At 41.4% G+C, this 27,430-nt stretch overlaps 1 pseudogene; it reads right to left on the bottom strand.

The window, feature by feature from the left end:
• Window positions 1-5,735: 5,735 nt before the first annotated feature.
• LOC147965703 (UDP-arabinopyranose mutase 1-like) lies at window positions 5,736-6,570 on the bottom strand (annotated as a pseudogene).
• Between the last annotated feature and the right edge of the window lie 20,860 nt (window positions 6,571-27,430).

Raw genomic sequence — 27,430 nt, 5'->3', positions numbered from 1 at the left:
GGTTCGGCTGCCGTCGTCGGAAAATAATAGGAGGTGTGGGTGAGTAGATGGATAGACATGCCAGTGATGCGAGAATATGATCGGGCCATGAGGCCTGCCCGGCAGCACAGCCGGCCACGGGAGGCGGGAGCAGGCGGTTCCGACGGCGCTGGTTTGGACGGTTGGGCCAGTAAGATCCGAGACTGAAGAAGTACGATTCCCATTAGATTGACATCTAAAGGTCTGACGCTGGTAGAGTCGATTGTTGACTATGTTTCTTTTTTGAGAAACCTTGTGTACGCATGAACTTAGTAGGCCCACAAGCCAGCCTCCAAATCTGTGGCAGACAACATAGGGCCCATTTGCTATTTTTTAATAATTTGCAGCCCATTTGCTAATTCTTAAGTAATTTATTAAAACCCATTTTCTGCCCAGGACCACGGTCAAAAAGTTCAACCTTATTTTGCATATTTCGGTGGAGTCCAAACTTTTGTAATCCCGAAATGATAAAAAAAATTAAGAACTTATTGATTTGCCAAAAAAATCATTTTGTTTTTGTAAGCAAATAAGATGTGGGGCAATTGAGTTGGTTTAAGGGAAACCCAGTGGTAAAAAAATCAGCGCTGGGAGGGAAAACAACAACAAAAATAAAGATGTAAATATGAAAAGGGAATTTTATGTATTTTCAATATAATGATACGTGTATATGAACTAGTAAAACTATAGGTAGAGATTAGAAAACAGATGTAGGACATGCGTTTCAAGAGGAAAATAGAACTGAGCTGTGTGTTTGATTCAGTAAAAAAACTGTCTGCGGATGTTGTAAGACAAAATATAACTAACGCTGGCGGGCCAGAGGCCAGTAGATACCTGCTGGATCTTTGTGCCCCGTTGTCGTCACGGGCTGGGCCTGTTAAAAACAAAACCAAGCCTGGGCAGTCTACATCCCAGTTGAAACTTGCTCGACCTAAAAAACCAATATACGTGCTCAATAAATGAGAGAATTCTACAAGTACAGACTGATAACTGGGATGCAGCAGGGATATTGTTTTTTCATCGTGATAATAAGTGCATGCACTTGTTTCGAAAAATTTGGAGAACTGGGAATTCGAACGGCAGGTGCTTATGCTACCCATCAAATAAAAATCAGGTGCCTGAAAATTTGTTTCGAAACAAATGATTCATCTTTATATCCATGTCAACCCTCGGCATGATGGTTGGAAGCAAATGCCAAGTTCATACCAAAAGATCGTTAACAACAATACTAACTTGCGGACGACAAGGTAGTACAAGTACCAATACCAAACTAACTTATAATCTTTTTACTCCTAGCCCTAGTGTTCGTCTGGTAGAAAATCTTGCAGAGGACCAGATCCCGCTCCTTCTCTTGCTCCAGGTCCCCGAGGTGGTACTGGTGCATCACCCAGTTGGTCCACTGCTGGTCGAAGTTCGTGTTGGTGTGCAGCACCAGAACCTTTTTGCTGCCCGTCTGCCGGCCGTTGACCATCACCGGCAAGGTATTGCCGGTGTTGTGCCACATCTCGTGCATGCCGCACTCCGACTGTATCTTGCGACGCGTCCACGTGCCCCTTTTGAACGCTCTGGAATTGCGCTAGAAGAAATGCTTGCTTAGACCACTCAGCGTGATACCTGCAGTATTGTCGAAGACATGTTTTAGTGTACGTAGTTGGCATTTTCATAACATCTTTGGCATGTAGCAGTCACTTATTTCACTTTTTATTAACTGTCAAATTGTAATTGCTTCACCAGGTGTGTGTGTAAAAAGAAAAATATAGCTATAAACAAAGGAATATGTTTGTGCAAGTAGACGGCCGATCGGTGTCTTACCTGGAAGTTTCTCAGGATGGGTGTAGCATATGCCGTGCTCGCTGTCGATGGTTGGTATGAACAAATCGATGAGAGGGTGAGATCTCATGCTGTCAGCACTCACTTTGGCCTGAAGGTGCTCGATCAGCTCTTGATCCGTGGGATCGAACTTGACGCCAGCTGGCAGCACCGGCCAATCCTTCTTTGACTTGCATCGGTTAATTCCAGTTATATGGTACTCAATGCATGATCAATCGACTGTTTTAAGTGAATGATGAAAGATTTCGACAGATAAGTGGTACTCCAAATCTGAAGTCCAGAATACCCGAGCACGCCGCCGGGATTCTTGTGTCACCTCACGCGCAGTGTGTTGTCACATCAATTCAATGTGTGGACATGATGAATAATTTGACCGACATATACTAGTACTGCTACAGTACTACTTACTAGTCGTATTTAGTGTCACATTTTAACCATAGGTTTAACTAACAAGTACGCACTTGAAGCCTAATTGATATACACACACACACACACACATAAACACTATTCTGATCACGTGATCGGAATAATATTCTGATCACAACATGAACTTCCCGAGTAACGCGCCTGACCTTCCCTGAGTACTAGGTTGAACTTCAGCTAAAAGGTGTCCAAATGGGGCTTGCGATATACCGTTGGATAGCTATGGACATCAGTATCATGACCCAAGTTAAAATTTTGGCAAAATGTAAGCAGTTTAAGAGCAGTTTTGAAAACTGTTTTTTCTTCATACAAAAAACGTGAATCGTATTTTCGATCGCATTTTTAAACCGTTTATCGGAATGAGGCAAATAATATGGCGTTGGAAAGCTGCTGCAAAACCGCTCCTTTCACATGTTGAAAGTTTTCTCTAATTCCCTACGGTTAAAGAGTAATTCGGAAAATCGTAAAATTTCGTAAACCAACACCCGAGTTCGTATTTTTGACGCCATTTCTAAACGGCTAATCCAATTGAGGCAAATAATATGGCGTTGGAAAGCTTATGGAAATGCGCTACTTTTTTATGTTAATTTTTTTTTCTAATTTTGAATGGTTTAAAAGTAATTTAGAAAATGGTACAAGTTCCACCGAGTTCGTATTTTTGAGCTAATTTTTTAACGGTACGTCCAAATGCAGCAAATGATATGACGTTGGAAAGCTTGAAGAAATGCAAAACTTTTTTGTATATATTGTTTCTCCTAATTCACTACGATTTTATGTCAGTTTTGAAAATGGTTAAAAACGCATTTTTGCCGTAATTTCTACAAACTTTATCGGAATGGGGCAAATAATATACCGCTGAAAAGTTACGGAAAATGCGAAACTTTTTCATGTTGATGGTTTTCTCTGATTCCTAGCGGTTTTCAAGTAATTTCGGAAATGGCGGGATCATGCGTTCTGCCTTTATCGCGAAACTGATTCTTCGAAAATGCACCACGTGAAGAACCTGGACTTCTCGGCGCGTGTACCTGAACTTCACTCTGTTTTTCACGTGATTTTTTTGCTCTTAGGTCTCCATCCACTACTCGTAGCTCTCCATCCACTCACCGGAATTGAGCAAGTGATATACCGGTGGAAAGCTGCTGTAAGCACTTAACTTTCCCGTGTTGATCGTTTTTCATACTCGCGACGATTTTAAAAGTTTTTCATCTGAAATTCATTTAGTGTAGTAGGTGAACTTCCTGCAGTTTTCAGTTGAACCTCTGTGACGTATTTTCGTTTGTAATTTTCTCATCCATTCGTCAGTGTTACACAAATGTTATTTCCTTTTGTACAAATCTCTCTCGCAATAATTTTTTTGACTTTCTTTGACGAAGGACTTGAACTTATAACAACAAAACTTTTTGCCTTTTCTTTTTTGTTCTTTTTTAATACAAAATGTACGCCATGTATTACATGAACTTCTAGCAGTTATCAACCTGAACTTCTCTCGGTTACATGAAAATATTTGAGTTTTTTTATGAATTTTTAATCTTATTTTTCTTAATCTTTTTTTATGAATTTTTAAGCGGTCTATTTTTAATAGTTGAACTTCTTGTTATTTTATTTTTGAAATTCTTGTTTCCATTCTTTAGTAACGAGGAAAATCTGAGTTTTCTATAATCATCGAACTTCTCCATCTTTTTAATATGGACTTCCTGGTTTTATTTCTTAATCCTTTTTTATGAAATTTTGAAGCGCTCTATTTTTTTAAAGTTGGACTTCTTGTTAATTTATTTTTGAACTTATTGTTATTTCATTTTTGAACTTCTTGTTTCCATTCTTTAATAATGAGGGAAATATGAGATTTTTCTATAATCATCGAACTTCTCCGTCTTTTTAATATGGACTTCCTGGTTTTTTTCTCAATCTTTTTTATGAAATTTTGAAGCGTTCTATTTTTAACAGTTGAAATTCTTGTTATTTTATTTTTGAAATTCTTGTTTCTATTCTTTACTAACGAGGAAAATCTGACTTTCCTATAATCATTGAACTTCTCCATCTTTTTAATATGGACTTCCTAGTTTTATTTATTTTAGTAATTGAAAAATCCTACTTTCTGATAGACATCAAACCACTCCGTTTTAAATTTGAACTTCTAGGTTTATTTTAACAGAGAAATCTTTTTTACAAAATTGTTTGAGATGCTTTTTCTAATGACCTTTTGGTTTTTGGATGAAAGTTTTTGTTATGTGATACCTCTGAACTCAGTTTTTTCTAAAACATGAACTTCATGTTCGAAAAGCAAAAAAATACACAAGAATATACATGCACAGTACAACACCAATTCGTGTTACACACAACACTATGTGCTGGTACACTATGTGCAGGCATTACACACAATACTATGGTCATCTTCCACGACCGCGGCGGCGGAGCAGGACGACGCCGCGGCCGGGCCTCGCGCGTGAACATCAAACTCTTTTTTATTACAACATCTTCGTTTATTTTTTTAGAAACATGGAAATATGATTTTTTTTAACTATTTGAAGTTTTAACTTTTTTACAATTTGAAATTTTCAAAATTTTCTAGACGGAACTCAAGTAAAATTTTCCATAAGCCAAATACATAAACAATCAAACAAAAGAAGGACATAGTTTCAATTGTTTCCTGCTTGTTGCTATATGAACATTTTTCATATAAAAAAAGACATACTGTACCTCTCATTCCTCACCCCATTTCAACAGAAAAGGTATAAGAGCACATATTTGGATGGTTAGTGCTCCCTCGAGTTAGGAGGAATAACTACAGAGAATCAAAACTGAATGTTTTTATGTTTGTACTTTAGGCAAACGAAACCACCTGCTCCTTTTTGAATTGCTTGGTCAGCAGGATAACACAACGGACATCGACAGGCATCCGTGCTCTTCTTTTTTCTAGTTTTTGGTGAAGTTCGAGTTGGTCTGCAGGAGAAGCACGAACGTGCTCATCTTTTTTCTAGTTTTTGGTGAAGTTCGACTTGGTCTGCAGCAGAAGCACGAACGTGCTCAAATTTTTTCTAGTTTTTGGTGAAGTTCGACTTGGTCTTTAGGAGAAGCACGAACGGGATCACTGATGGCTGAGCCAGAAGGAGACTGTTCCTTCCTTTTTATAGAATTTCACATGGGGAAATTAGGAAGAAGACGCTAAGAACTCTGCTGCTGCTGTAGTTGACCTACTAGTAGCGTACGAATTGAACTTCAGTTAAGCTTCTTTTTGCTGCCGAGGAGACGACGCGGCTGCCGGTGATGCACTGCTTGAGTGGCGTACCATCGTTTTGCCGCTCTATCCAGCCGCAATTCTTGTCAGTTGTTGTGAAATGTCAAAATACATACAGGTAGTAATATATGAACTTTTGGGGAAATAATAAATGAACTTCTAAAATACATTTTTGTTTTCTCACATAAACAAAATAATAAACAACATGGTTTTCTCACATACAGGCAGCTAATGTTTTGTAGTACACAACAGCCTGAACCTGAATACCTGATGCACGCATAGAACCTACGAACTGAAGAAACCGGTATACGCCGCCTCACCGCCTGCTCAGTATGCTAATGCAAAAAAGGTTCTCTCCCTCGATCTCGATCTACTTCCCCTTGAGCTTGCCGTTGGCGTCGGCCTCCTTGGAGTCCTTGGAGTTGAGCATGTCCCTGGCCTCGATCCAGATGACCATGGCGTCGGCGAGCTTGATGAAGTAGGGGTCGATCTTGCCGAGCTTCTCCTTGACCTGCTGCGAGAGCGAGATGTAGCACTTACGCACGGTGTCGCATTCCTTGTCAGCTTCGCGACCTAGAAGAAGGGGATGATGTCCTCCTGCCAGAAGATGCCCTTGTACTCCTTCAGGTTCATGAATGGGTTGATGGCCTTGCTATGCCAGATGTAGGGCAGCCCCGTCTTGACTCCTAGCCCAAGGTGGTCGCAGATCACCTGCACACATACAAAAATTATTCAGTAAAAGTTCAGTACAGCCGGACCAAACTCAAAGACGATGTGTGTGTTTAGTTTAGTTATAGTTACCTTGACGCACCAGTCGGCCACATGTCGTCGTAGCGTCCGATGGGCTGGCCGTCGCCCATGAGGCCGAAGTATATGGGCGGGCCGATGAGCTCGCGGTCGAAGGCCAGGTTCATGCCACACGTGGAGGAGGAGTAGGAGGGCACGCCGGAGCAGAGGGTAGGCTGCACCGAAGGGGAGGGAAGGTCGAGGTGGCCTAGAGGGAAGTTCGTGCCGGACGGGAGGGAAGGGCGCGCCGCACTGCACCACCGGGCGATGGATGGTGACATCGCGGCGGCCGGATGGGGGCGGCGAACGGATCTCGCGGTTGGGGCGGCGGCTGGATCCTGCGGTGGGGGGCGGCGCCGCAGCCGGATCCGAGGCGTGTGGCGGAGTTGCAGCTGGATCCGGGGGATGGTGGCGGCGGGGTTGTAGGAGGAGACCGGCGGCGGGACCCATGGGCCGGGGGGCGCTCTGGTGGCAGGAGCGCGCTGGGGAAGAAGGGGCGGCCGAACCTGGCACGGCGCTGGATCCGCTCGTCGGCGGCGGTGGTAGGTGGCCGGAGATAGGCGCGCCCTCCTATTCTGATCACGGGATTAGAATAATATTCTGATCACAACCTGAACTGTCTGAGTAACGCGCCTGAACTTCCTTCTGTACGAATCCGACCTTCGGGCTATCTTCGCAACTATGGCTTACCTCGCGAATTATTCTTATTAGTCATGTTCTATATGATGTTAGGGTAATCTAGAAACGTTTTTAGCAACTAAATACCGGTTTTAAATAGGAATCTCGCTCGTTGACGGATTTTGCTCTCGGGTCGTGATGAAATTGCGTTTTTTGCAATTTTACTGCCTGAGTTGTTCGGCCTAAACTTCTCCTAGTGCTAGGTTGAACTTCCGCCAACATTGCCCAAATGGGGCTTGAGATATACCATTGGAAAGCTATGGACACCAGTATGATGACCCAAGTTAATTTTTTGGCAAAATGTAAGCGGTTTAAGAGCAGTTTTGAAAACCTTTTTTCTTCATACAAAAAGCGTGAATCGTATTTTTTATCGCATTTCTAAACCTTTCATCGGAATGAGGCAAATAATATGGCATTGAAAAGCTGCTGCAAAACTGCTCCTTCCACATGTTGAAAGTTTTCTCTAATTCCCTACGGTTAAAGAGTAATTTGGAAAATCGTAAAATTTCGCAAACCGAACAGCCGAGTTCGTACTTTCAATGTCATTTCTAAACAGCTAATCCAATTTAGACAAATGATACGGCGTTGGAAAGTTTATGAAAATGCTCTACTTTTTCATGTCAAAAGTTTTTTCTAATTTTGAACGATTTAAGAGTAATTTAGAAAATGGTACAAGTTCCACTGAGTTCGTATTTTTGATCTATTTTTTAACCGTATGTACGAATGCAGCAAATGATATGGCATTGGAAAGCTTGAGGAAATGCGAAACTTTTTGGTATATATTATTTCTCCCAATTCATTACTGTTTTAAGTTAATTTTTAAAATGGCTAAAAACGTATTTTTGCCATCATTTCTACAAACTTTATCGGAATGGGGCGAATAACATACCGTTGAAAAGATAAGGAAAATGCGAAACTTTTTCATGTTGATGTTTTTCTGTGATTCCTAGCCCGTTTTCAAGTAATTTTGGAAATGGCAAGATCATTCGTTCAGCCTTTATCGCGAAACAGATTCTTCGAAAATGCACCGCGTGAAGAACCTGAACTTCTCGGCATGTCTACTTGAACTTCACTCTGTTTTTCACATGCTTGTTTGCCCGTAGCTTTCCATCCACTCACCGGAATTGAGCAAGTGATATACCGATGGAAAGCTACTATAAATATGCAACTTTCCTGTGTTGATCATTTTTTCATACACGCGACAGTTTTAAAAGTTTTTCATCTGAAATTTGTTCTGTGTAGTAGGTGAACTTCCTGCTGTTTTCATGTTGAACTTCTGTGATGTATTTTCATTTGTAATTTTCTCATTCATTTGTTAGTGCACACAAATGATATTCTTTGGTACAAACCTATCTCACAATAATTTTTTTAACTTTCTTCGACCGAGGACTTGAACTTATAACACAAAAAATTGGACCTTGCCTTTTAATTCGTTTTTATCATATTAAACACACACCATGTAGTACATGAACTTTTTACATTTTTATAATTTGAATTTTTTTATTTTCTTTTTGAAATCAAATTGCTCCCAAATAATAAATGAACTTCTTTCTGGATTGAGAGAATTATTTTAAAAGCAAAAAAGCAATTCTTTTTGTGTTTTCGAACATGGAAATACAAGGTGAACTTCTCTCGCAAGAATTTTTGAACTTCCCCGGACAGAGCACTTGAACTTCTTTCAAGAAACCTTTTAAGCTTTTATTTTTCTATGCCTTTTATTCTCACGTGAAATGCATTCCTTGCACTATTGAACTTCTCGTTGTTTTCACCTTGAACTTCTGTCACATATTTTTGTTCAACCTCTCTCACAATAATTTTTGAACTTTCTCGGGCCGAGCACTTGAACTTCTAGCAATAAAACTTTAGGCTTTGCATTTTAATTCTTTTTAATACAAAATGCACATTGTGTAGTACGTGAACTTGTGGTAGTTATCGACCTGAACTTCTGAGATCATGTGTTCTGCCTTCATCGGAAAAACCGAAGTCTCCCAAAATGCAGTTCTGCCTTCATCTGGAGCAGTTCTTTTTGAACTTCACTCTGTTTTTCATGTGTTGTATTTTACCCGTAACTCCCCAACCACTTACCGAAATTGAGCAAATGATATACGGAGGGAAAACTGTTGGAAACATGCAACTTTCACGTGTTGATCATTTTTTCATACTCGTGACGGTTCAAAATAATCTTTTCAATACATAAAAATGTGTTTTAATTGGTATACATGAAACTTTTAAACCATGCATCATAATGTAGCATATAATACACTGTTGGAAAGCGTATGAATAGGAGCCACTTTTTCATGTAGACATGTGTTACAAATTCGTTGCCATTTGAGAGTAGTTTTAAAAATGACAAACACGATGTTGTTTTTGCCTCTCTTTTTTAACATGTAGTTTAAGGTTGGAGTCTCGTAATATAATTTTCGAACCGTGCAGTGTGGAGCACGTGAACTTCTTGCAACAAACCATTTAGGATTTTAGTTTTGTATTCTTTTATTCTCAGCCAAAACGCATTCCGTATAGTAGTTGAACCGCTCGTTATTTTCTTGTTGAACTTCGGCCACTTATTTATTAAAAAAAATTAAATAAGCATCAAACATTTTTCACTAAATTGAACTTCATACTCGTATTTTTCTAGAAACAGGAAGAATTTGAGTTTTCTGTATACATCAAACTACTCCTATATTTTTAATTTGAACTTATTCATTTTATTCTTTAGTAACTAGCAAAACCTGCATTTTTTATAAATATAGAACTTCTCTATTTTTGTAAGTTGGACTTCTTGGTTTTTAAATTTTTAGTAACCGAAATATACTAGTTTTATAATAAACATTGAACCACTCTTCCCATTTAAATTTGAACTTCTTAATTTTATTCTTTAGTAACGAGAAAAAAAATCCGAGTTTTCTATAACATTCGAACTTCTCTCTTATTTTAATATGAACTTCTTAGAAGAAAATATTGTTTCTAAATAAGCATCAACCCATTCTTTTTGAATTGAACTTCAAACTTTTATTCTTTCTTAGAAACCGAAAGAATTTTAGGTTTTCTGTCTACATTGAACTACTTCGGTTTTTTAAATTGAACTTCTTGATTTTATTTATTCGGTAACAAAAAAACTAATTTTTGTAATAAACAACGAACCACTCTGTTATTTAAATCCAGACTTCTATTTTTTTAGAAACGGGGAAATCCATTATTTACAAAAAATTGAACTTCTCTGTTATTTTATGTTGACCTTCTAGAGTTATATTAGACACATGAAAACTATGTTTTGGGTACAAACATCGAACTACTCTGGTATTTTTAATTTGAATTTTTTGGTTATTTTTTAAAAAAGAAAGGAGGAAAATGCATGGGATTTGTTTTATACAAAAATATATGTGTGTCTCTTTTGTGTTCTCATAATTTTTTCGGGGGCAAAATGGGTGCAAAAGAAAAGAATTTATGGAGGCACCGTATATTGTGTACCAAACTTCGATCCATGTCCAAAACAAAATTCTTGAGCTCTTATATATCATACTAAAACGATAGTCTTTTGTAGGCATATAAAAAATGTATAGAGCACGAAATCACATTCGATACAACAAAGTTATGTCGAGTTTTTTTGTTTTGCATCAGACTTAACTCACATTCAAGCCACCACTACACATTTTTTATCCTTCGCACCACTTCACATTTTTTTTGCTTACACACTTTGATTGATTTTCGCTTCTTTCTTTTTAGATTGATAAAAATGCAACTTTGTCATAGAAGGTAGGAAGGAACAACTATTGTTAAAGAAAGCTAGTAACGGGGGAGGGCCACTGTAGTGCAATTTGACCATTGCAGACAAACAGAGAGAAAAATGATGTATGCAGAACTAGAAGGACAATATTAAGGAGGGTCAGTCGGCCGGGAAGTCACATCACAAATCAATTTGATTTAATAGCTAGTGCCTACTAGTGGTGTACGAGTTCATGCATGTGTGCATGCATTGGAGAGAGGTGCATAGCGTAACGTGGCTGCCCGTGACTCCTAGCGGCTGTTGCAAGCTGCTAGTTTTTCCAACTGCATCGATCTGTGTGAGTGAGCTGCGTTCTTTCTTTTTTCCACGCATCATCGTCGTACGTGTGCTGGGAGGAGTGATGCTGACGAGGAGCGTCGGTCGATATGGACGCCCATCCAAAAGCTAGCTAGCAAACAGTAGCCGCCAGGGCCTACCTAGGAAGAGAGAGATTGTCCGTGTCAACAAGAGTGAAGGAAGATGGAGTATTGTTGTGGCAGCAAGGTAGGGATGATGCAGCAAGGTAGCGTAAATATTTCCCTCAGTTTTTGAGAACCAAGTTATCAATCCAGTAGGAGGCTACGCTCGAGTCCCTCGTACCTACACAAAAACAATAGCTTAACACAACCAACGCGCTTAGGGGTTGTTAATCCCTTCACGGTCACTTATGAAAGCGAGATCTGATAGACATGATAAATAATATTTTTTGGTATTTTTGGTATAGAGATGCAAAGTAAATAAAGTAAAAGCAAAGTAAAAGCAAAGCAATAATAAAGTGATGGAGATTGATATGATGAGAAAGAGACCCGGGGGCCATAGGTTTCACTAGTGGCTTCTCTCAAGAGCATAAGTATTCTACGGTGGGTGAACAAATTACTGTTGAGCAATTGACATAATTTAGCATAGTTATGAGAATATCTAGGTATGATCATGTATATAGGCATCACGTCCGAGACGAGTAGACGGAAACGATTCTGCATCTACTACTATTACTCCACTCATCGACCGCTATCCAGCATGCATCTAGAGTATTAAGTTAAAAATAGAGTAACGCCTTAAGCAAGATGACATGATGTAGAGGGATAGTTTCATGCAATATGATAAAAAAAACCATCTTGTTATGCTCGATGGCAACGATACAATACGTGCCTTGCTGCCCCTTCTGTCACTGGGAAAGGACACCGCAAGATCGAACCCAAAGCTAAGCACTTCTCCCATGGCAAGAACAACCAATCTAGTAGGCCAAACCAAACTGATAATCCGAAGAGACTTGCAAAGATAACCAATCATACATAAAAGAATTCAGAGAAGATTCAAATATAATTCATAGATAGACTTGATCATAAACCCACAATTCATTGGTCTCAACAAACACACCGCAAAAAGAAGATTACATCGAATAGATCTCCACAAGAGAGGGGGAGAACATTGTATTGAGATCCAAAAAGAGAGAAGAAGCCATCTAGATACTAGCTATGGACCCGTAGGTCTGAAGTAAACTACTCACACTTCATCGGAGGGGCTTGGATGATGATGTAGAAGCCCTCCATGATCGATGCCTCCTCTGGCGGAGCTCTGGAACAGGCCCCAAGATGGGATCTCGTGGATACAGAAAGTTGCGGCGGTGGAATTAGGTTTTTGGCTCCGTCCCCGATCTTTTGGGCGTACGTGGATATATATAGGAGGAACAAGTACGTCGGTGGAGCAACAGGGGGCCCATGAGGGTGGGGGCGCGCCTGGGGGGGCGCCCCTACCCTCGTGACCACCTCGTGGCTTTCTTGACGAAGGGTCCAAGTCTCCTGGATCTTATCTGATGAGAAAATCACGTTTCCGAAGGTTTCATTCCGCTTGGACTCCATTTGTTATTCCTTTTCTTCGAAACCCTAAAACAGGCAAAAAAACAACAATTCTGGGTTGGGCCTCCGGTTAATAGGTTAGTCCCAAAAATAATATAAAAGTGGATAATAAAGCCCAATAATGTCTAAAACAGTAGATAATATAGCATGGAGCAATCAAAAATTATAGATACGTTGGAGACGTATCAAGCATCCCCAAGCTTAATTCCTGCTCGTCCTCGAGTAGGTAAATGATAAAAACAGAATTTTTGATGCGGAGTGCTACTTGGCATAATTTCAATGTAAATCTTATTAATTGTGGTATGAATATTCAGATACGAAAGATTCAAGACAAAAGTTCATATTGATATAAAAATAATAATACTTCAAGAATACTGACAAAGCAATTATGTCTTCTCAAAATATCGTGGCCAAAGAAAGCTATCCGTACAAAATCATATAGTCTGGCTATGCTCTATCTTCACCACACAAAGTATTTAAATGATGCACAACCCCGATGACAAGACAAGCAATTGTTTCATACTTTTGACATTTTCAAAACTTTTTCGATCTTCACGCAATACATGAGCGTGAGCCATGGATATAGCACTATAGGTGGAATATAATGGTGGTTGTGGAGAAGACAAAAAGGGTGAAGATAGTCTCACATCAACTAGGCGTATTAACGGGCTATGGAGATGCCCATCAATAGATATCAATGTGAGTGAGTAGGGATTGCCATGCAACGGATGCACTACAGCTATAAGTATATGAAAGCTCAAAAGAAACTAAGTGGGTGTGCATCCAACTCGCTTGCTCACGAAGACCTAGGGCATTTTGAGGAAGCCCATCATTGGAATATACAAGCCAAGTTCTATAATGAAAAATTCCCACTAGTATATGAAAGTGACATAATGAGAGACTCTCTATCATGAAGATCATGGTGCTACTTTGAAGCACAAGTGTGGTAAAAGGATAGTAACATTGTCCCTTCTCTCTTTTTCTCTCATATTTTTTTATTTGGGCCTTTCTCTTTTTTTTATGGCCTCTTTTTTTTATTTTTTTTCGTCCGGAGTCTCATCCCGACTTGTGGGGGAATCATAGTCTCCATCATCCTTTCCTCACTGGGACAATGCTCTAATAATGATGATCATCGCACTTTTATTTACTTACAACTCATGAATTACAACTCGATTCTTGGAACAAAATATGACTCTATATGAATGCCTCCGGCGGTGTACCAGGATGTGCAATGACTCATGAGTGACTTGTATGAAAGAATTATGAACGGTGGCTTTGCCATAAATACAATGTCAACTACATGATCATGCATAGCAATATGACAATGATGGAGCGTGTCATAATGAAAGGAACGGTGGAAAGTTGCATGGCAATATATCTCGGAATGGCTATGGAAATGCCATGATAGGTAGCTATGGTTGCTGTTTTGAGGAAGGTATTTGGTGGGTGTATGGTACCGGCGAAAAGTGCGAGAGGCTAGCAATGGTGGAAGGAAGGAAAGTGCGTATAATCCATGGACTCAACATTAGTCGTAAAGAACTCATATACTTATTGCAAAAATCTAGAAGTTATCAAAGCAAAGTATTACGTGCCTGCTCCTAGGGGGATAGATTGGTAGTAAAAGACCATCGCTCGTCCCCGACCGCCACTCATAAGGAAGACAATCAATAAATAAATCATGCTCCGACTTCATCACATAACGGTTCACATACGTGCATGCTACGGGAATCACAAACTTTAACACAAGCATTTCTCAAATTCACAACTACTCAACTAGCATGACTCTAATATCACCATCCTCATATCTCAAAACAATTATCAAGCATCAATTTCTTCTTAGTATTCAACACACTCATACGAAAGTTTTATTATTAATCTTGCATACCAAGCATATTAGGATTTTAAGCAAATTACCATGCTATTAAGACTCTCAAAATAATATAAGTGAAGCATGAGAGATCAATATTTTCTATAAAACAATTCCACCACCGTGCTCTAAAAGATATAAGTGAATCACTAGAGCAAAACTATAAAGCTCAAAAGATATAAGTGAAGTACATAGAGTATTCTATTAAATTCCAAATCATGTATGGCTCTCTCAAAAGGTGTGTCCAGCAAGGATGATTGTGTTAAACTAATAAGCAAAGACTCAAATCATAAAAGACACTCCAAGCAAAACACATATCATGTGGTGAATAAAAATATAGCTCCAAGTAAAGTTACCGATAGAAGTAGACGAAAGAGGGGATGCCTTCCGGGGCATCCCCAAGCTTTGGCTTTTAGGTGTCCTTAGCTTATCTTGGGGGTGCCATGGGCATCCCCAAGATTAGGCTCTTTCCACTCCTTTTTCCATAATCCATCAAATCTTTACCCAAAACTTGAAAACTTCACAACACAAAACTTAAAGTAGAAAACTCATGAGCTCCGTTAGCGAAAGAAAACAAAAGACCACTTCAAGGTACTGTAATGAACTCATTCTTTATTTATTTGGGTGTTAAACCTACTGTATTCCAACTTCTCTATGGATTATAAACTATTTTACTTGCCATAGATTCATCAAAATAAGCAAACAACACACAAAAAACAGAATCTGTCAAAAACATGACAGTCTGTAGTAATCTGTAGCTAGAGCAAGATCTGGAACCCCAAAAATTCTAAAGTAAATTGCTGGACGTGAGGAATTTATCTATTAATCATCTTCAAAAATAATTAACTAAATATCACTTCCCAAATAAAAATGACAGCAGTTCTCGTGAGCGCTAAAGTTTTTGTTTTTTACAGCAAGTTCAACAAGACTTTCCCCAAGTCTTCCCAACGGTTCTACTTGGCACGAACACTAATTAAACACAAAAAACACAATAAAAACAATGGCCAAATAATTTATTTATTACTAAACATGAGCAAAAAGCAAGGAATAAAAATAAAATTGGGTTGCCTCCCAACAAGCGCTATCATTTAACGCCCCTAGCTAGGCATAACAAGCAAGAATAGATCTAGTTATTGCCATCTTTGGTAGGTAATCCATAAGTGGCTCTCATGATAGATTCATATGGTAATTTTATTTTCTTTCTAGGGAAGTGTTACATGCCCTTTTTTAAAGGAAATCGAAATCTAATATTCACTTCCTTCATATCAATAATTGCACCAACCGTTCTAAGGAAAGGTCTACCGAAAATAATAGGGCAAGAAGGATTACAATCTATATCAAGAACGATAAAATCTACGGGCACATAATTCCTATTAGCAACAATAAGAACATCATTAATTCTTCCCATAGGTTTCCTAATAGTGGAATCCGCAAGATGCAGGTTTAGAGAGCAATCATCAAAATCACGGAAATCTAGTAAATCACACAAAGTTTTGGGAATAGTAGAGACACTAGCACCCAAATCACACAAAGCATAAAACTCATAATTTTTAATTTTAATTTTATTAGTTGGTTCCCACTCATCATAAAGTTTTCTAGGGATAGAATCTTCCAATTCAAGTTTTTCTTCATAAGATTGCATCAAGGCATCAACGATATGTTTACTAAACGCTTTATTTTGACTATAAGCGTGAGGAGATTTTAGCACGGATTGCAACAAGGAAATACAATCAATCAAAGAGCAATTTTCATAGTTAAATTCCTTGAAATCCATAATAGTGGGTTTAGCAACATCTAGGGTTTTAATTTCTTCAATCCCACTTTTATCAAATTTAGCATCAAGATCAACAAATTACGAATTCTTAGAACGCCTTCTAGGTAAAGGTGGATCATATTCAGTCCCATCATTATCAAGATTCATATTGCAAAACAAAGATTTAATAGGGGACACATCAATAACTTTTAGATCTTCATCATTATTTTCATAGGAACTAGAAGAACCCGCTTTTATCAAGGCATCTTCCTTAGCACGCATCCTAGCGGTTCTTTCTTTGCACTCGTCAATGGAAATTCTCATGGCTTTGAGAGATTCATTGATATCATGCTTAGGTGGAATAGATCTAAGTTTCAAAGAATCAACATCAAGCTCAATTCTATCAATGTTCCTAGCTAAATCATCAATCTTAAGCAATTTTTCTTCAATCATAGCATTAAAATTCTTTTGCGAAGAAATAAATTCTTTAATATTAGATTCAAAATCAGAGGGCATCTTATTATAATTCCCATAAGAATTGTTGTAGGAATTACCATAATTATTAGAGGGATTACTAGGATAAGGCCTAGGATTGAAATTTCCTCTATACGCGTTATTACCAAAATTGTTCCTACCCAAAAAATTCACATCCATAGATTCATTATTATTCTCAATCAAAGTAGACAAGGGCGTATCATTAGGATCAGAAGAAACACTCTTATTAGCAAATAATTTCATAAGTTCATCCATCTTTCCACTCAAAACATTAATTTCTTCTATCGCATGCACCTTTTTATTAGATCTTTCAGTATGCTATTGAGAATAATTAACCATAATATTATCTAGGAGTTTAGTAGCTTCTCCTAAAGTGATTTCCATAAAAGTGCCTCCCGCGGCCGAATCTAAAAGATTTATAGAAGCAAAATTCAATCCGGCATAAAATTTTTGTATAATCATCCACAAATTCAAACCATGAGTAGGGCAATTACATATCATTAATTTCATTCTCTCCCAAGCTTTTGCAACATGTTCATGATCAAGTTGTTTAAAATTCATAATATCGTTTCTAAGAGAGATGATCTTAGCGGGAGGAAAATACTTAGAGATAAAAGCATCTTTGCACTTGTTCCATGAATCAATACTATTTTTAGGCAAAGACGAAAACCAAGCTTTAGCACGATCTCTAAGCGAAAAAGGAAATAGCTTCAATTTAACAATATCATTATTGACATATTTTTTCTTTTGCATGTCACACAAATCAACGAAGCTATTAAGATGTGTAGCGGCATCTTCACTAGGAAGGCCGGAGAACGGATCTTTCATGACAAGATTCAACAAAGCAGTATTAATTTCACAAGATTCAACATCGGTAAGAGGAGCAATCGGAGAGCTAAGGAAATCATTATTGTTGGTATTGGTGAAGTCACACAATTTAGTATTATCTTGAGCCATCGCAACAAACAAGCAATCCAACACACGAGCAAACAGAGAGCAAACGTGCAAAAGAGGCAAATAGAGAGGGAGGATAGAGAGAGAGAGGGCGAATAAAACGGCAAGGGTGAAGTGAGGGAGAGGAAAACGAGAGGCAAATGGCAAATAATGTAATGCGGGAGATAGGGATTGTGATGGGTACTTGGTATGTTGACTTTTGCGCAGACTCCCCAGCAACGGCGCCAGAAAAATTCTTCTTGCTACCTTTTGAGCACTGCGTTGGATTTCCCCGAAGAGGAAGGGATGATGCAGCAAAGTAGCGTAAGTATTTCCCTCAGTTTTTGAGAACCAAGGTATCAATCCAGTAGGAGGATACGCTCGAGTCCCTCGTACCTACACAAAAACAATAGCTCAACGCAACCAACACGCTTAGGGGTTGTCAATCCCTTCACGGTCACTTAAGAAAGTGAGATCTGATAGAGATGATAAATAATATATTTTTGGTATTTTTGGTATAGAGATGCAAAGTAAATAAAGTAAAAGCAAAGTAAAAGCAAAGCAATAATAAAGTGATGGAGATTGATATGATGAGAAAGAGACCCGGGGGCCATAGGTTTCACTAGTAGCTTCTCTCAAGAGCATAAGTATTCTACGGTGGGTGAACAAATTACTGTTGAGCAATTGACAGAATTTAGCATAGTTATGAGAATATCTAGGTATGATCATGTATATAGGCATCATGTCCGAGACAAGTAGACCGAAATGATTCTGCATCTACTACTATTACTCCACTCATCGACCGCTATCCAGCAAGCATCTAGAGTATTAAGTTAAAAACAGAGTAACGCCTTAAGCAAGATGACATGATGTAGAGGGATAGTTTCATGCAATATGATAAAAAACCCATCTTGTTATCCTCAATGGCAACGATACAATACGTGCCTTGCTGCCCCTTCTGTCACTGGGAAAGGACACCGCAAGATCGAACCCAAAGCTAAGCACTTCTCCCATGGCAAGAACAACCAATCTAGTAGGCCAAACCAAACTGATAATCCGAAGAGACTTGCAAAGATAACCAATCATACATAAAAGAATTCAGAGAAGATTCAAATATAATTCATAGATAGACTTGATCATAAACCCACAATTCATCGCTCTCAACAAACACACCGCAAAAAGAAGATTACATCGAATAGATCTCCACAAGAGAGGGGGAGAACATTGTATTGAGATCCAAAAAGAGAGAAGAAGCCATCTAGCTACTAGCTATGGACCCGTAGGTCTGAAGTAAACTACTCACACTTCATCGGAGGGGCTTGGATGATGATGTAGAAGCCCTCCGTGATCGATGCCTCCTCCGGCGGAGCTCCGGAACAGGCCCCAAGATGGGATCTCGTGGATACAGAAAGTTGCGGCGGTGGAATTAGGTTTTTGGCTCCGTCCCCGATCGTTTGGGGGTACGTGGATATATATAGGAGGAAGAAGTACGTCGGTGGAGCTTCGAGGGGCCCACGAGTCAGGGGGTGCCCTAGGGGGGCGCCCCTACCCTCGTGACCACCTCGTGGCTTTCTTGACGGAGGGTCCAAGTGTCCTGGATCTTATCTGATGAGAGAATCACGTTTCCGAAGGTTTCATTTCGTTTGGACTCCGTTTGATATTCCCTTTCTTCGAACCCCTAAAACATGCAAAAACAGCAATTCTGGGCTGGGCCTCCGGTTACTAGGTTAGTCCCAAAAATATTATAAAAGTGGATAATAAAGCCCAATAATGTCTAAAACAGTAGATAATATAGCATGGAGCAATCAAAAATTATTGATACGTTGGAGACGTATCAGCAGGGTATGCATGTTATGCACTCGCTGGTAATTGTTTCACTCACAACACAGACACAAGGGGATTTCGGTGAAGGGGAGAGAGAAAGAAGACAAGTACAGTAATGAAGGAATGACATGGATGCCATTTGCTGGAGCATTCACCGCGGCACTTAGCGAGGCTCACCGGAGTTGTGATGTAGCTCCCTGCTCACATGCTGTGGCAGGGTAGCTGGTTGCCAGGCCAGACGGGCGGGGTGTCTATGCAGAAGGCGCACTGGAGGAGAGCTTTCCCATGGCAGGACGGGAGGATGGGGGTGCGCTGGAGGGTCGCAGCAGGTCACGTCAGAAGGAAGGGAAGTTCGGGCCGGAGGGGAGGGCAGGTCGCGTTTGAGTGAAGGGGGCGGGTGGCTGTGGAGGTGATTGGGGCAGTGGGTGGCGGCATAGGTTGTCGGTGCGCGGAGGTCGGCGGAGGAGGTGGTCGGGACGAAGGGTGGCGATGGAGGTGGTTGGGGCGGAGGTTACGCGGGGCGATCTGGAAGGAAGCCGGCCAGCTTGTGGTGGCGGCAAAACCGAGGAGGCACCGGTGGTTGGGGAGGAGGCGGGGGCGACCGCACCGGTTAGTGGCGACGTGGGGAGGGAGGCGACGGTGGCATGGTGACCGCCCCCACCTCGCCACCAACCGGTGCGGCCGCCCCTATATAGACGCGCCGTGATCCAAATAACTATTCTGATCCCGGGATCAGAATAGTGTTACTCATATATATATATATATATATATATATATATATATATATATATATATATACAGCCGTTCTATTCTAACAATATTAACAGAATAACTATTCTGACAACACTTCCGCACTGCACGCGCAACGCAAGTGCACGTCATTGTTTGAACCAAGTGTGGTGCAGTACTCACGCGAGTGAACTTCCCGTCGCAAAAAAAACTACACGCCGTGTTTTTTCGGTTCTGTTTTCGCTCTAGTTTTTTAACCGTTTATCGGAACGAGGCGTATAATATACCGTAGGAAAGCTATGGATTATGTGCAACTTCGCCATGTTGAACACTTTTCGAGATTCCACACGGTTTAAGAGCAGTTTTGAAAATGGTGCGTTCCATGACGAGTGGCAGCGAGCGTTTTTTCGCGATTTCTTCTAAACCGCTCGTCGGAATGAAGCAAATGATACACCGTTGGAAAGATACCGTCGAGGCGCATCTTTTTCATACCTACTATTTTCTATAATTCGTTGCGGTTTAAGAGCAGTTTCAAAATTAGTAAATCGCGGAATTCTGTTTTTCAATTTTTTTTTGAATTTTTCGGTACTGTTTTCGCTCCAGTTTTCTAACCGTTTATTGAAACGAGACGTATGATATGCCATTGGAAAGCTACGGACAAGGCACAACTTTCATATGTTGAAATGTTTTTGAGATTCCTTACGGTTTTTAGTTAATTTTGAAAACCGTGCGGCTGACGTCGAGGGGCAGCTGCTGTTTTTTCGTGAAATTTTTACGAACCGCTGGTCGGAATAATTCAAATCATACGCCGTTGGAAAGATATCGATGAGATGCAACTTTTCATGTAGAACACTCTCTCTAATTCCTTACGGTTTAAGAGCAGTTTTGATTTTATAGAAAAGCGGACACTCTGTTTTTCGTGAGACCAAAATCATCGTGTGTACTTCATCGGACAAAAGAACGCACTGCTTCAAACGGAAAACCGCACTATAGCAGACAGTCAAGTGAACTTCATGATTTATTTTTGTCGGACCTAAACTTTCTCGCACAAGTTTTTGTTGTGTTTTTTCAACTTTTTTTCAAACGAGAGTGGACCACAACACTACCCAAAGTGAACCTCATGAGTTCGTGTTGTCTTTTTTCACACTTATTAATTTTTTACGCACGTTGACCAAGCGAGTGGACCTTTCATCGGATAGAAGAACGCACTGCTTCAAACGGAAAACCGCACTGCAGCAGGCAGTCAAGTGAACTTCATGTTTTCTTTTTGTCGGACATAAACTTTCTCGCACAAGTCTTTGTTGTCTTTTTTGTCAACTTTTTTTTTAATGTGAGTGGACCGCAACACTCCCGAAAGTGAACCGCAACACTACCAAAAGTGAACCTCATGAGTTTTTGTTGTATTTTTCCCGTACTTCTTACTTTTTACGCGTGTAGACCGGGTGAGTGGACCGCAGGGACTGAGCGAGTGAACTACATCTAATAAGAAGAGAGCTTCTTTTGAGATGTTTTGATTTCTGTTTACCAAGGGAACCACAAAGGAGTTTTATAAAAAAATGTGTGAGAGAACAAAGTGAGATTCATGATTTGACTTATGAGCTGCTTCAAGACGAGTAGTGAACCTCTTTGGTAACACAATTTTTTTTGTAAACACGTGAAACTACCGGAGACGAGTGTATTTCACAATCGAGGGAACTAAACCGCGTGACAAATTGAAGTGAAGTACATGACTTTTTTTATGAGACGAGGTGAAGCGTACTGCACTGATTTTTCAAAATCATTTTTTTAGTTTCTTCAGTTATCACGTGAACAAAGTGAGCTGCTCGTCGGGTTTTTTAATAGAATGAACCACATAGCTTTTTACAGCGAGCTGCATCATGTACTCAACATCTTGTAGGAGATAACCCACAAAAATAAAATGCAATCGAAAACCGCATGCCTTGGACAGACGAACTGCATCACCTTTTTCTGACACATTCTAGAGCAAAGTGAACTCCCAAATTTGTCACTTGAGTACCCCAGTAGTTAACCGCACAACACAGCACTGCACACTGCATAACCATTTTTTTTCAAAATGCAAAATAAAAATGAACTGCATTAAAACTTCACTGCAAAATGTTTTTCAATACAGCTTCCCGCAGTTAAATATCCAGGAGCTGGAATAGTGAGATGATATTGGGGAAGAAGAGAACCACCCACGGGCAGGTGTGCCGTGCCACACCCTGATTCCCGACGCGGCAGAGCCCGGCCTCGCCTCGGACAAAGCAACAGGAGAAGGTGTGGTGCAACCAGCACCATGGATATCATAGTAAACTTCAAAACAAAATCCTGTGAGCTTAAAAAAATCAAAATGAACTGCAAGCAGCGCGTACAATGCGGATGAGGGAGGTGCTGGAGCCATGGCATGACGACGGGCGAGATCTTGTGTTGGGGAGGCCGGCCACCAAAGAGGAGGGAGGAAGCAGTGGGAGGAAGGCTCGCGCTCGCCGTAGGTGGAGGCTTCGGGTGTTGGGGCAGGCCCGAGGAAAGAAGGGGAATGGGATCCGGTGGTGGAAGCTGGGTACAGCGCGGATCACATCGGATCCGGAGCAGTCCATGCAGAGAGAGGTTGAGGACCATGGGGAGGGGCGGCGCGACTAGCCGGCAGGGGGCGCGGCGGCTCGGTGCACCAGAAGGGGTGGGATGACGAGCTCCTCGTCGCTGTGCCATGGGCGGCCGGCGGCGCAGCACTTCTAGGAAGCTGGCGGTGGATGTGGAGGTGGTGGTGGAGTCCACAGTTTTGCCGGCGCGTGGTGTGCGGGAGCCCCAACGGTGAAGAAGGTGAGGGTGCATAGGTGGTGTGGGGCGGCGAGGAAGATGGTGGGTGCAGTGGCTCCGGCGGGGAAGGTGGGGATCTGCGGGGAAGGTGGAAGGAGGTGGGAGTTTGGACCAGGGGGAACAGGGAGCTGGGTGTCGTGCGGGACATGGGGGTGGGCCTTTGTGCGGTTTGGTTAGTGGTAGTGGGCTGGTTCGGTTCGGTTCGGCCGCGGGCGGTTCATGGTTAGGTGTTAGCAGAATAAGCTTCGGTGTTGTTAGAATAAGGTCTTAAGGGGTTAGCAGAATAAGCTCCAGTGTTGTTAGAATAAGGTCTTAAGGGGTTAGCAGGATAAGCTCCGGTGTTGTTAGAATATGGTGGGTCTATTCTAACAACACCCCTTATTCCGCACATCTCCATCATCATTATCAGTACATCCTGCGCAGGTGAGTTAGGATGCACTTGATCCCAGAAAGGTATTTATCCTTCAAACCAGAGGAGTGCTTCAAACTAACAACAGTACATAATATCCAACAAAAGAGGGTCGTGCTACAGCAGGAGAATACATAGCTCAGTCTAGATATCAGTACGAATCAATTTGGGCATATTTGATGTTGGCATGAACCACATCGCCGCATGTCATGTTTGCAAAAGCAATCCATCGCATGGAAGCTTGATGCCTTTCACACATTCAAGATTATCTAGCAATAAGCTGTGTCGACGAATCTCTGGATATGGTGATTCATGAAACCCATGGTATGATGTGTAAACACAATCCCCCCTAGCGAATGGAAGTTGCATAGCACGGTAATCATCGCCGGTGATATGATCGATGATTGGTTGGATGATCGGATAATTGAGCCCGAGGAACATGGAGTGGTTGCCGTGGCTGTAAACCTGCCTCCAGTTGAATACGCCTGGCCCAACGGAGTTGGGGTCTTTCTCGAACACGAAGCAGTCATAGCCATCAATATCACGAACGCCCCATGCATTGTACTGCATGTGGTTTGATGTAATGGTCTGGTCAATTTGGTACGTGCGAATGAGCATCAAATGATCGCCGTTAGCTGAACGAGTGATAAACCACCACCCATCGGCTGGTATGATTCCAGGTCCTGGAATCATGAAGGCCAGCGCATTTGCGTCTACTGCAACAATTCAAATTGGAGACCAAAAGGACAAAAATAAACAATCATGTTCAGAGTATGTGTGGAATTAAGATCATTATAACAGTGACACATATCATAGACAGAGAATTGCAATGTCGTGGTCATAATCATACCCCAAGTTTGAAAAATAAGCCAATGGCTTTCATATTCTAGCAATATGTCATGGTTCAAACATCATGTAACAATGAGAGGAAAACAACTATGACAGAGCCTACTCATATTCTACCATAGCACTTACTACTACAGTTCTCATATCAACTCTAAGCAATAACATGCGTTGTTATAAAAATCTTGGAAATGAGAGTAACATATAGCAATCATGATGTTATGCTCGTAATATCTATTCTAACAATCATTAGATGCCAATTGTTCTCATATTAACTCTAACAATAACATGTGTGGTCATAAAAATGTAGGAAATGAGAGGAACATATAGCAATGATGTGGTTATAGACATATTAGCTATTCTAAATTTGTAACAATGAACAGGCAGTCGTATTCATAAGGTAAAGATGAGATGAGATAGAACAATTACACGACGATAGATTCCACCAGTATAGGCAGCCAATCTGTGTGTCGACCGTGTAAACGATGCCATCATGCACTATAGCATCAGACAGAAATGTTGCCCCAACAGGATTGATGATGAGCCATAACCATGTACGGCGACCGGATTCCAGATAGACTAATCCCATGTTGAACAAGGCAATGAGCTTGTAATCCATGTAGTCTTCTGATGGTGTGGGCACTTCGCAGATTACAACTTTCAGCAAACAGAGGTCGAGCCAAAAGCTTGAAGCGTCTCGTGCGTAGTAGGCAGGAGTGTCCGGCGGGCCACGAGGCTCGATGGCGGCGGTATCCAATGATGGAAGGGTGATCTCTTGCTGGGTGTAGATATCCACGAGAGGCCATAGACTACCGTATTGGTGGATGAGGACGATCCAGTTGGCCTTCATGCCCGCCCAGTAGTGGCCACGCATGAAGGACAGGTGGACGGGTAGTGGTAGCATGTTGAGGGGCACCATGGAAACCTCTGTAGGATCGTCAAGTTGGTGTCTGGGCCACCTGCGAGGATCGAGCATCAGCAAGCAGGGTGTCTTGAAAAGAGCCAGCCGGTTGCAGACAAGTAGACGGTACAAAGACACCGAGCATGCGGCCAGATAGACAGTGCTGAGTAGGTCCATATGATTACGGATCTGCTTAGAGAGAACATCGGGGAGGGAATTCCAATCGCGGCTCTGCGTGTCAGTCGGTTCTGCCATAGGGGTTTTCGGTGCCTGCGAGCCAGTGGGGAAGTGGATTTGGGCGGGCGAGCGAAGAAGCTTCTCCTCGTGTGGCCGAGCAGTGAGCGGGGGGATATGGTACGCGCAAGCTACCAGGGAAGATAGTGCGGGCGGGCGAGTAGTGAGCGGGGGGAAATGGTGTGTGGCCGACGATGGGGAAGAGAGGAGGAAGAAGAAGAGAGGAGGAAGAAGAGTGGAAGATGGGGAAGAAAGTGCATTAAATCTCAATTCTACTACTAGTACCAGGATATACCGTCCTTCAGAGTATAAATAGTTACACCGATGACATGTGGGTCTACCACAAGAGGGCCCATATGTCAGTTAATGGAGGACATAAGCGTGCTCTACTGGCCAACATGATGGCAATACTGGGTAAGGCTGATTTGGTAACACCAACACGCTGGTTTAGCTTATTAATTAAGTGTCCCATCTGCTACAGCGTGTATTGTCACTTCACTGCGAAGACTAGTTGAATAGTTCTCTCTGACCGAGATGGGGAATAATGGATCGCGAAGACTTCCTTTCTACATTATCCCTATGCCTCTACGCTCACTTCACTCATTTTGCTCTGTACGTAGTCACTTGTTGAAATCTCTAGAAAGACAAATACTTCGTATTTGAGAAGAGAGGGAGGATTTTACTCCGTATTTGGGAACAGAGGGAGTATCACCATATGGAGGGAACAGAGGAAGCTTGAAATATGAACATGTCAATGGGAGGTAGTAAGCCCCATGCATGCATGCATGCAACATGCAACACTCACACGTACACATGGACACATGCAACACTCATGCACCCATGTGGCACACAACACACGACGCAAAAAACACGCTCACGCTCAAGTGCTCAACGTACTCCCTACGTGCGTGAAAGACTGTACATTTAGAGATTTACACATTGACCAGGGTATAATTAACACCCAAAAGTAGCAGACTTATGTGTGCATGCGACCATCGAGAGAAGAAGATTAAATGAAGGTCGTTGCATGCTGTAATTAAGGATGGACATGTAGCCTATACCTAGAGCACAAGTTGGTGCATTAGTCAATCAATATCGATTTAGATTAAATGCTAAATGCATTGGGAGTGTAGATGTACTACACTCTTTGTTTTTTAGCCGATGTGCACTCTTTGTTGGAAGACCGAGGGAGTACACGTGCATGCATTCACATACACAGCCAGGGTGGTTCACGCACAAGGGTTGGACTCCTGTCGCGCCTGCGTAAAGTTTTGTTTAACTGATTTCTTTGCTCTGCCAACTGACAGGTGGGACCCAGAAACCAGGTGACAATTTAAGCAGTCAACAAAGTGCCACGTCAACTATGTGACCGGTCAATAGGGTGCAATACGGAGCTCTACGATGAGCTAGTGATCGTATAATCACCGCAAAACTATATATAGTGACCGTAAAGAGCGTATTGTTACATATGTTGACCGCCAGTGTATTTTTCTCGTTTCGAATTAAGCCATATTAACCGGAAAGGACGCAGTATGGACTAGTACTAGTACTGCTTTGATGTGTCCTGTCTACTCGCCGAACAAGGAGAAGCTTGCTTACTACGCCTCTCCCTCGCCCACGCGCGCGGTGGTTCGCGGGACGATGATACATCTCCATCGTATCTATAATTTTTGATTGTTCCATGCCAATATTCTACAACTTTCATATACTTTTGGCAACTTTTTTTACTATTTTTGGGAGTAACATATTAATCCAGTTCCTGTTTGTTGCATGTTTTTTCGCAGTAAATCTATAACAAACGGAGTCCAAACGGAATAAAAATTGACGGAGATTTTTTTGGAATATATTTGATTTTTGGGAAGAAAAATCAACGCGAGACGATGCCCGAGGGGGCCACGAGGCAGGGGGCGCGCCCCAGGGGGCAGGCGTGCCCTGGGCCCTCGTGGCCACCCCGTAAGGCGGTTGATGCCCTTCTTTCGCCAAACGGAGTCCAATTGACGTGAAACTTCACGGAACTCATTTTTGGAAGGAAAGAATCC

This window comes from Triticum urartu, chromosome 6A (genome assembly GCF_056163025.1).
Source record: "Triticum urartu cultivar PI428250 chromosome 6A, HENAU_Tu73, whole genome shotgun sequence".
NCBI classification, from domain to species: domain Eukaryota; kingdom Viridiplantae; phylum Streptophyta; class Magnoliopsida; order Poales; family Poaceae; genus Triticum; species Triticum urartu.
Note: the sequence above shows the minus strand (reverse complement) of the source record. Positions and strands in the feature narration are given on the sequence as shown.